Genomic DNA, 9,817 nt, shown 5'->3' with positions numbered 1-9,817 from the left:
GGACGGTTCAGCAAGAAAAGCAGGATCGGGCCCAGGCGGGCAGGCAACAGACAGAGAGATTGGAAAACAGCTTGGAAACTTTTGAGGGTGTAGTGGAAGGAAGGAGTAAGTCAGTATAAGCATGGGAATTTCAAATACTCAGGAGGATATTTGGAATGGTGGGAAGCTATTGGACTAGAGGTTATATTAAGTGAACTCCTCAAAGTGGGTGTGCTTGTCCTGGCTTGTTGCTCCAAAGCTCTGTAATAAAGTTATTTTAGTGAAAGGGTATATGTGGCATACATTGAATACTAAGACTAATGTACTGTATAACAGCAATATTTATGTGTTCATGGTATGGAGGAAGGTGTATGAGTGAAGAGTGGAAGTTTCCTTTGTAGGTTAAAAGAAGCCAAGAAGGGAAGAAAAAAGAATAGCTAACATGCTCAGTCTAAGGATAAGGTGCTGGCCCCAGTCAAGGACACCGCTCACAGCTAAGACTTGGCTGACAACCAAGGAAAGGGGGGGATGGTTGCTGCAGTTAAACGAGATTGGTGTGCACCCAGTTTCCCTTCTGTAGCACATTCCTACTGTCAACACTGTGTGATCTGTCAACAGCACAACATTGGTAAAGCTGTTAAAGCTAAGCGGGCAGCCCACCCTCCTCCTTGGGGACCTTTTGTAAATATTCAGATTGATTTTATTCAAATGTCTAAATGTTGTGGTTCTGAATATGTATTGATTTTAGTAGATGTATTTACCAATTGGGTTGAAGCTTTTCCCTGCAGGAAAGCAGATGCCAGGACTGTTGTGAAACTTCTGCTTAAAGATTTTGTACCACGTTTTGGCATCCCTGTGAGTATCAACAGTGATCGTGGAACTCATTTTACTGGACAGATTGTAAAGGAGTTATGTGCAGCTTTGCAGATCCAGCACAACCTTCACTGCCCTCACCACCCACAGTCTGCTGGGACAGTGGAATACCAGAATGGGATTTTAAAAAAAATAAACTGGCCAAGATTTGTGCTGAGACAAACTCAGAGTGGCCAGATGCCCTTCCTTTGGCACTGATGAGGATGAAAGCCATTCCCAATCGAAAGACTGGACTCAGCCCTCATGAAATTTTGACAGGACGCCCTATGCGACTACCAGATGCACCCCTACTAACCCTAGCTCAGATGGACATTCATTTGATGGATAACTACCTGCCTGGACCCATGATTCTTACTGCAAAAAGACCCCTCCACCTTGGGAGGATTCTCCTACTGATGATTAGCCTATTCCTTCTTCTAGCTCTACTGTGCCTTCTGGACAGCAGGAGAAAAGGACAAGGTGACGTGCTAGTTAACCTCTCCCTTGTCCACTGACAGATCTACTGTGCCTTTAAACTTTTCTAGAAAAAAGCAAAACCATTACAGGGTGATGTGCTGGCAACCTCTCCCCTGTAGAACGCTGAACCACAACTGTTTTGGGAAAGAAGAAGAAACACTAACTCCACTGACATTGCCAAAGTCCAGGAATTCCTGACCAAAAAAGGACATTAAGAACTGACCCTGGTGAAGAAACAAAGAATTATACACTGGCAGGAAGAGATTTGTGGGACCCCTGCTTGGGAATGTGGTATTCATTGGATTTTGGGGTTTATTCTACAGGCTGCGCCCTGTGTTCTGGATAAATCCTTCAGCATGTATTGCCCTCCCTAATTGGATTTTAAATGACATTGCCCTTATCCAGTTTTCAGATCACTTTTACATACCCAAATTGCTCACCAGGGGCTGCCATTAGATTAGCACAACAGAGAGCCTGGGTTATTTCTTCTGGAAAAAGGGGGAATTGAGCAGATCCCTGTGGGCTGGGGCCAATAGTGTAGCAGCCATTTGGAATATTCTTAAAAGCCAAGATGTAGCAGGGTGCTGCTGCAGAAGCACCTAATCAGCCCCTGCTCAGCCAGCCTCAATCAGAGGAAATGGATTGGGGCTGGGGAGAAGGCTGGTGCCTGGCCCCAGAAACTGGCTGCACCTGTGGGCCTGCTCAGGAAGGAGCTATAAAGCCTGGCTGGCAGCCAGTGCAGGGGGGAATGGCCAGGGAAGGGTTAGTATCCAGACAGAAGGGAGAAACCCTGTAAAGAGGAGAAAAGCCTGTAAAGTTTGTATATAGTATTGCTGGTGGTGGGAACTATTCTGTGAATAAACCACGGGTGCTGCAAAGGAGAAGCCTGACGGAGCTTTATTAAAGGAGCCCAGAGCACCAGGGGGGCAGGCCAGGCAAGGACCCGGTTACACAAGAACATGATGAGAAATTGGGCCAACTAGAAAAGGCCACTAGCCTTATTTCTGGAGCTCAACTAACCCAAGTACAGGCTGGAGTTTGTGAGTTACATGTCATTTCCACCCTTAGTTCTATGACCCAGAAGTTACTGACAGAGATGGTATTGAATATCACTGAGGCTGGGAAGGCATTGCAGTGGGATCTAGTATGTTTAAAAATTCAGGATTTCCTGGATGACCAGCTGATGGCCATTCCGAGTGATCTTGAGCACCAGACTTGGCCCACTGACCTTACAGACACATCAGGAATCATCTGATCTATGGTCATGGAAACATACTTGGACACTTTCTGGATGAAAGTGTGGACATTCACAGTGCTCCTTCCAAGCATATGGACCGGTTAGGGGGGTGTGGGCTCCTACATACCGAATCCTGCCGGGTCCATGGAGAGGATGCATATGGGACTGAATTATTTACCGAGACATCTGGGAAATTAGACCACCTGGTATACCTAACTGATTTATAGACAGTGCCCCTAGAATAACACCTGACATTTTGGATAAGAATAGGGAGTCAATGGACATTTTGGCTGTTGGAACCCCTACAGCTTCAGGTTTCAGAGTAGCAGCCGTGTTAGTCTGTATCCGCAAAAAAAACAGGAGTACTTGTGGCACCTTAAAGACTAACAAATTTATTTAAGCATGAGCTTTCGTGAGCTAAAGCTCACTTCTTCGGATGCATAGAATGGAACACACAGACAGGAGATATTTATACATACAGAGAACATGAAAAGGTGGAAGTATGCATACCAACAGGCAGAGTCTAATCATCTCAATTGATTAGACTCTGCCTGTTGGTATGCATACTTCCACCTTTTCATGTTCTCTGTATGTATAAATATCTCCTGTCTGTGTGTTCCATTCTATGCATCCGAAGAAGTGAGCTTTAGCTCACGAAAGCTCATGCTTAAATAAATTTGTTAGTCTTTAAGGTGCCACAAGTACTCCTGTTTTTTTTTCCTACAGCTTCAGTGTATCCGTAACTGAAGCCAGGGGAAGTTGTCACTGTTCATGATAACATTTGCTGGAAGGGTAGAGGACAAGGAACTACCCTGACAGAACACCTACTTTTTTCAAGCTAATGATAGCTGTGTGTACGTTAAAGCCATCAGATTGCAAGATATACATATTAATCTTACCACTGCTGCAGGCAATCATATTGTTTACTGCCCTGCAGATAAAATTTTGCAAGTAGCCTTAGGTTCCAGATATTTTTTAATTGGACTAGTTTAGTACCTAAAAGGTTTTAAGATTTGCTTTCATTGTTACCAGAGGTTCAAAGAATCTCTGAAATACAAGGGCAAATTCATATGCTTCAGAATATATATCAAGTTGAAAAGTGTGCCTTTCATACAGCTTATAGGATGTTTACTTATGTACTAACTATGATGTATTGTGCTTTGTGACCAAAATTGTATAACAACCCCATTATATTATTGCTATGGGAATGTTATTGCTTGTATTGATATTAGATAGCTTAGGATTATGTTGTTGTTGTAAAGGATGTACTAAAAGTAATACCTTTCATGTCCATACTAATCATGCATTGTCATTACATCCAATGAAAACTCCTAAGGTTGAAACATCTGATGTAGAATCTGGAATCCTTGGTTTAATGCAAATAGAGATTTGAAAATATCTGTTGGACTGGAAGTACAAAAGGGGGGAGTGTGGAAGCAGGGAAAGAATTAACAAGGATTTGAAGGGGATTTTAATGCATGTCAGTCAGTTAGCAAGAGTTAGGCCAGCTGTAACCCTAATGACGTGAGACTTGTAGAAGCAAGGATAGTGTGAGGCGAGAGGAAAAGAACTGTGTAAAAAGTTATTACGACCTTGTAACTGATAACCAAATATGCAGACTGGTGACTTTTAGGAGTGAGAAAAATAACATAGCAGGCTGGCTTATGTATAAACAAAATGCAGTTGTTGCTCATTATTGTCTGTATTATTGCTAGTTATTGTCTGTAACAAAGGTATAAAGGCTTGCTGTAATTGTTTACCAGTTGAGAGACCTGTCTGGGACTGGGGCGACCCTGTGTCCTAGGCTAGGGCACTCTCTCCCTCCATTGTAATTACTGGAGAAATAATAAAGTATTTGATTTCGCTGCACCCAAAGAAAAAGCGAGAACTGAGTTTTTCTCCGACATCTGACTTCTACATCTGGGGGGACAGCGCTCCCCTCAACCAGCCACCCCAACTGCCTGGGATGGGGGGAGGGAGGAGCAGCCAAAAATAATAGCTCAAGGGGGGGCTCAGCTCCAAAAGTCTCAAAAACACCGTGGGCGCGGCTGGGGATTGCTCGGGGCTGGGGGGGGGCAGGGGTAGCTCAGGGTGCAGGCAGGGGGTCGCTAGGGGCTGTGTGGGGGCAGGGGTAGCTCAGGGTGCAGGGAGGGGTCGCTAGGGGCTGTGTGGAGGGTGGGGGCAGCTCAGGGTGCAGGGAGGGGGTCGCTAGGGGCTGTGTGGGGGCAGGGGGGAACTCAGGGTGCAGGAAGGGGGTAACTGGGAGTCACTGGAACCTCCTTTTCTCACATCGCCCACAGCTACCTGCTAGAGTGACCAGACAGCAACTGTGAAAAAACGGGACAGGGGTGGGGGGTAATAGGCACCTAAATAAGAAAACGTCCCAAAACACAGGACTTGCCCTTTAAAAATGGGACATACGGTCACCGTACTACGTCCTGACTACACCCTGAGATACACCCTGCCCGCATACAGCCCCGAGCTACCCCGTCCTCCACGCTAAGCTACCCCCTTCCTGCACACTGCCCCAGCCACCCCCTCTCTTCACCCTGCCCTACCTGTGCCCACGCCCTGCCCCAGCCACCCCTCTCTCCACCCTGCCCTACCTCCTGCCTGCACACAGCCCGAGTCACCCCCTACCTGCACCCCGAACGCAGTTTTCAAACTTCTGGAGCTGAGCCCCCTGCCTCTGCGTTCCCCTTCCAACTCCCCTGATATCCTGCTGCCCCTGTACAGTCCGAAGCCAGAAGGGGCCATTGTGATTACCTCGTCTGACCCCCTGCACAGCCCAGGCCAGAGCTCTGCCCCCAAACAATCCTCGAGCACAGCTGTTAGAACGACGTCCAGTTTGGGTTTAACAATTGTCAGTGATGGAAAATCCACCAGGACCCTTGGGAAATTGTTCCCATGGTTAATTACTGCCCCTGTTAAACACATATTCATTATTTCCAATCTGAATTTGTCAATCTTCAAATTCTACCAGTGGATCATGGCAACCCTTTTTTGGCTAGACTGAAGAGCCCTTTCTTAAATATTGGTCCCCCATGTTGATACTTATAGACCGTGATCAAGTCACCCCTCAACCTTCTCTTTGGTAAGCTAAAGAGTTTGAGTCCTTGAGTCTGTCCCCATCTTGAAGGGTGGGTCTTGGAACTGGACACAGGATTCCAGCAGCGGGTGCACCAGTGTCAGATACAGCAGGAAAATCACCTCTTTACCCCTCATGCAGATTGGATATCAGGACACACTATTTCACTAGGAGGATGGAAAAGCACTGGGATGGGTTACCTAGGGAGATGGTGGAATCTCCATCCTTAGAGGTTTTTAAGGCCCAGCTTGACAAAGCCCTGGTTGGGAGGATTTAGTTGGGGTTGGTCTAGATGACCTCCTGAAGTCACTTCATATATGTAGAGATAGTAGTAAATAGTAAATATGGCAGGTGACCAGCTTGGCTTAAGAGTGAAATCCTTGCTGATCTTAAATGCAAAAAAGAAGCTTACAAGAAGTGGAAGCTTGGACAAATGACCAGGGAGGAGTATAAAAATATTGCTCAGGCATGCAGGAGTGCAATCAGAAAGGCCAAATCACACTTGGAGTTGCAGCTAGCAAGAGATGTTAAGAGTAACAAGAAGAGTTTCTTCAGGTATGTTAGCAACAAGAAGAAAGTCAAGGAAAGTGTGGGCCCCTTGCTGAGTGAGGGAGGCAACCTAGTGACAGAGGATGTGGAAAAAGCTAATGTACTCAATGATTTTTTGCCTCTGTCTTCACGAACAAGGTCAGTTCCCAGACTGCTGCACTGGGCAGCATAGCATGGGGAGGAGGTGACCAGCCCTCTGTGGAGAAATAAGTGGTTCAAGACTATTTAGAAAAGCTGGACGAGCACAAGTCCATGGGGTCGGATGCACTGCATCCGAGGGTGCTAAAGGAGTTGGCGGATGTGATTGCAGAGCCATTGGCCATTATCTTTGAAAACTCATGGCGATCGGGGGAGGTCCCAGACGACCGGAAAAAGGCTAATGTAGTGCCTATCTTTAAAAAAGGGGAGAAGGGGGATCCAGGGAACTATAAGCCACTCAGCCTCATCTCAGTCCCTTGAAAAATCATGGAGCAGGTCCTCAAGGAATCAATTCTGAAGCACTTAGAGGAGAGGAAAGTGATCAGGAACAGTCAGCATGGATTCACCAAGGGCAAGTCATGCCTGACTAACCTAATTGCCATCTATGAGGAGATAACTGGCTCTATGGATGAGGGGAAAGCAGTGGATGTGCTATTTCTGGAATTTAGCAAAGCTTTTGATATGGTCTCCCACAGTATTCTTGTCAGCAAGTTAAAGAAGTATGGGCTGGATGAATGGACTATAAGGTGGATAGAAAGCTGGCTAGATCGTTGGGCTCAATGGGTAGTGATCAATGGCTCCATGTCTAGTTGGTAGCCAGTTTCAAGCAGAGTGTCCCAAGGGTCGATCCTGGGGCCGGTTTTGTTCCATATCTTCATTAATGATCTGGAGGATGGCATGGACTGCACTTTCAGCAACTTTGCAGATGACACTAAACTGGGAGGAGCGGTAGATATGCTGGAGGGTAGGGATAGGATACAGAGGGACCTAGACAAATAAGAGGATTGGGCCAAAAGAAACCAGATGAGGTACAAGAAGGAAAAGTGCAGAGTCCTGCACTCAGGACAGAAGAATCCCATGCACTGTTACAGACTAGGGACCGAATGGCTAGGCAGCAGTTCTGCAGAAAAGGACCTAGGGGTTACAGTGGACGAGAAGCTGGATATGAGTCAACAGTGTGCCCTTGTTGCCAAGAAGGCTAACGGCATTTTGGGCTGTATAAGTAGGGGCATTGCCAGCAGGTCGAGGGACGTGATCATTCCCCTCTATTCAACATTGGTGAGGCCTCATCTGGAGTACTGTGTCCAGTTTTGGGTCCCACACTACAAGGATGTGGAAAAATTGGAAAGAGACCAGCGGAGGGCAACGAAAATTATTAGTGAGCTGGAGCACATGACTTATGAGGAGAGGTTGAAGTAAGTGGGTTTATTTCGTCTGCAGAAGAGAAGAGTGAGGGGAGATTTGATAGAAGCCTTCCCCCCAACTGAAGGGAAGTCCAAAGAGAATGGAGCTCGGCTGTTCTCAGTGGTGGCAGATGACAGAACAAGGAGCAATGGTCTCAAGTTGCAATGTGGCAGGTCTAAGTTGGATATTAGGAAACACTATTTCACTAGGAGGGTGGAGAAGCACTGGGATGGGTTACCTAGGGAGGTGGTGGATTCTCCATTCTTAGAGGTTTTTAAGGTCCAGATTGACAAAGCCCTGGCTGGGATGGTTTAATTGGAGTTGGTCTTGCTTTGAGCAGGGGATTGGACTGGATAGCCTCCTGATGTCATTATTCTATGATTCTATGATTTGATGATCACCTGTTCAGTTCTTTCCCTCTGAAGCACCTGGAATTGGCCACTGTTGGAAGATAGGGTACTGGGAGAGATGGACCATTGGTGTTACCCACTATGGCCATTCTGATGTTCTTATCTAGATTGCAGATGTATCGCCTCCTGCTGTAATCTATTAGTCCCGTCTCCTTCCTAGAGCTGAGCTAGAACCCCGGAGTCCTCATGGGGCCTCTCTCTCTGCTGAGTTAATAACAAAGTAAGAATATACATTCACATTTTAAAACTCACCAGTGTTCCCTAAGTTACTTGATGTAAGATGTAAGAAAATGTTAGTGCCAAAGCTGAGTTGGTCTAATATTTTATTTTTCTTTCTTTTAGACAGGAATTAGATAAATTGTTCTCGTAGCTAATTGCTAATTTATCAGCCAAAAAACTAGCATTTTCAGATGTCCAATTAAGTAGAGACCCCCTCGAGACTGTCACTCGATGCACTGGGGTACCACTGATGATAACCCTCCTGCCAGAACGGGCGCCCTCCATTCTTGTCTTGCTGAGCCAGACACTCCAGTCAGCTTCAGCACAGACCCAGATGTTGGACCACACCCCTCTGCAGTTCTCAGTAACTGAGATTCACTCAGCCCAGGGGCTTCTCAATTAACAGGGACTTTCCCAGTGCCCAGTGTTCAGCCTTTCTGAGAGCCTGAACCCCAAATAAATCTATTTTACTTTGTATAAACTTTAAACAGGGTAAATTCATAAAATGTCCGCCCTCTATGTCACTGATAGAGAGATATGACTTACTCTGGGCTTATTAATAAACAAAAGTGATTCTATTAGTATACAAAGTAGGATTTATCTGGTTTCAAGTAATAACAGACAGAACAACGTAATTCACAAAGCAAAATAAAACAAAACAGGCAAGTCTAAGCCGAATGCATTAAGAAACTGATTACAGGTAATATCTTACCCTCAGAGACATTCCAATAAGTTTCTTTCACAGACTAGTCTCCTTCCTAGACTGGGCCCGATCCTTTCCCCTGGTACAGCCCTTGTTAGTCCCAGCAGACATCTCAGGCAGTAAGCAGAGGTTTCCTCATCACTGGCACCCCCTTTGTCCTGCTCCACCCTCTTTTGTAGCTTTGGCTCAAGGTGGGAGTCTTTTGTCGGTGCTTGGCCCAAACCCCTCCTGAATGGGAAAGTACAAGATTTAAGATGGATTTCAGTGTCAGGTGACATGGTCACATGTCCCTGTGAGACCCCATTCTTCATTGCCCATGCGCTGGCCGACAGGTACACAGGAAGGCTTACAGGTAAACGAGCCATTTACAACTCGTTGTTTCTGAAGCAGCCTCAATGGTCTCCACTTGATCTGACTACATTAGTTGTACAAGTTTAGACCTTATATTTCTAACTTCAGGTATAAGAATGATACCTGCATACGAATAGGAAAATCAAATTCAGCACATTATAACTTTTCCAATGATATGGTACAAGAGACCTTTCGCATAAAGCACATTCCAGCCATGTCATTTTCAGATTCATAAGCCTATTTCATAAAGCATATGAATTGGAACGTCACTGTAATTGTTAGGATATAGATATTCAGGCCTGTCTGCAAAGGTCTAGACTTTAAGGAATTTAGATGCTTATCACTTAGCTAGTTACAGAGATATAAAAGAAAGAATCAAAATCACTGTCTGTGGAATGACCTTCTCTTACTGTGACAGGCTAAGGCTTTCAGCTAAGCAGCAGAGGCAGCCATAAACTGGGATGTGTATGGTCACATCCTCACATCGCAAACCAGTCACATTGAAATAAGTTGCTATTGGGCTGTTAGGAAGATGATCCTGTCCTGATAGTACCCATCACCTCCAGAGA

The sequence above is a fragment of the Mauremys reevesii genome, unplaced genomic scaffold (genome assembly GCF_016161935.1).
Source record: "Mauremys reevesii isolate NIE-2019 unplaced genomic scaffold, ASM1616193v1 Contig105, whole genome shotgun sequence".
Taxonomy (NCBI): domain Eukaryota; kingdom Metazoa; phylum Chordata; order Testudines; family Geoemydidae; genus Mauremys; species Mauremys reevesii.
This window is presented reverse-complemented; position numbering follows the sequence as displayed.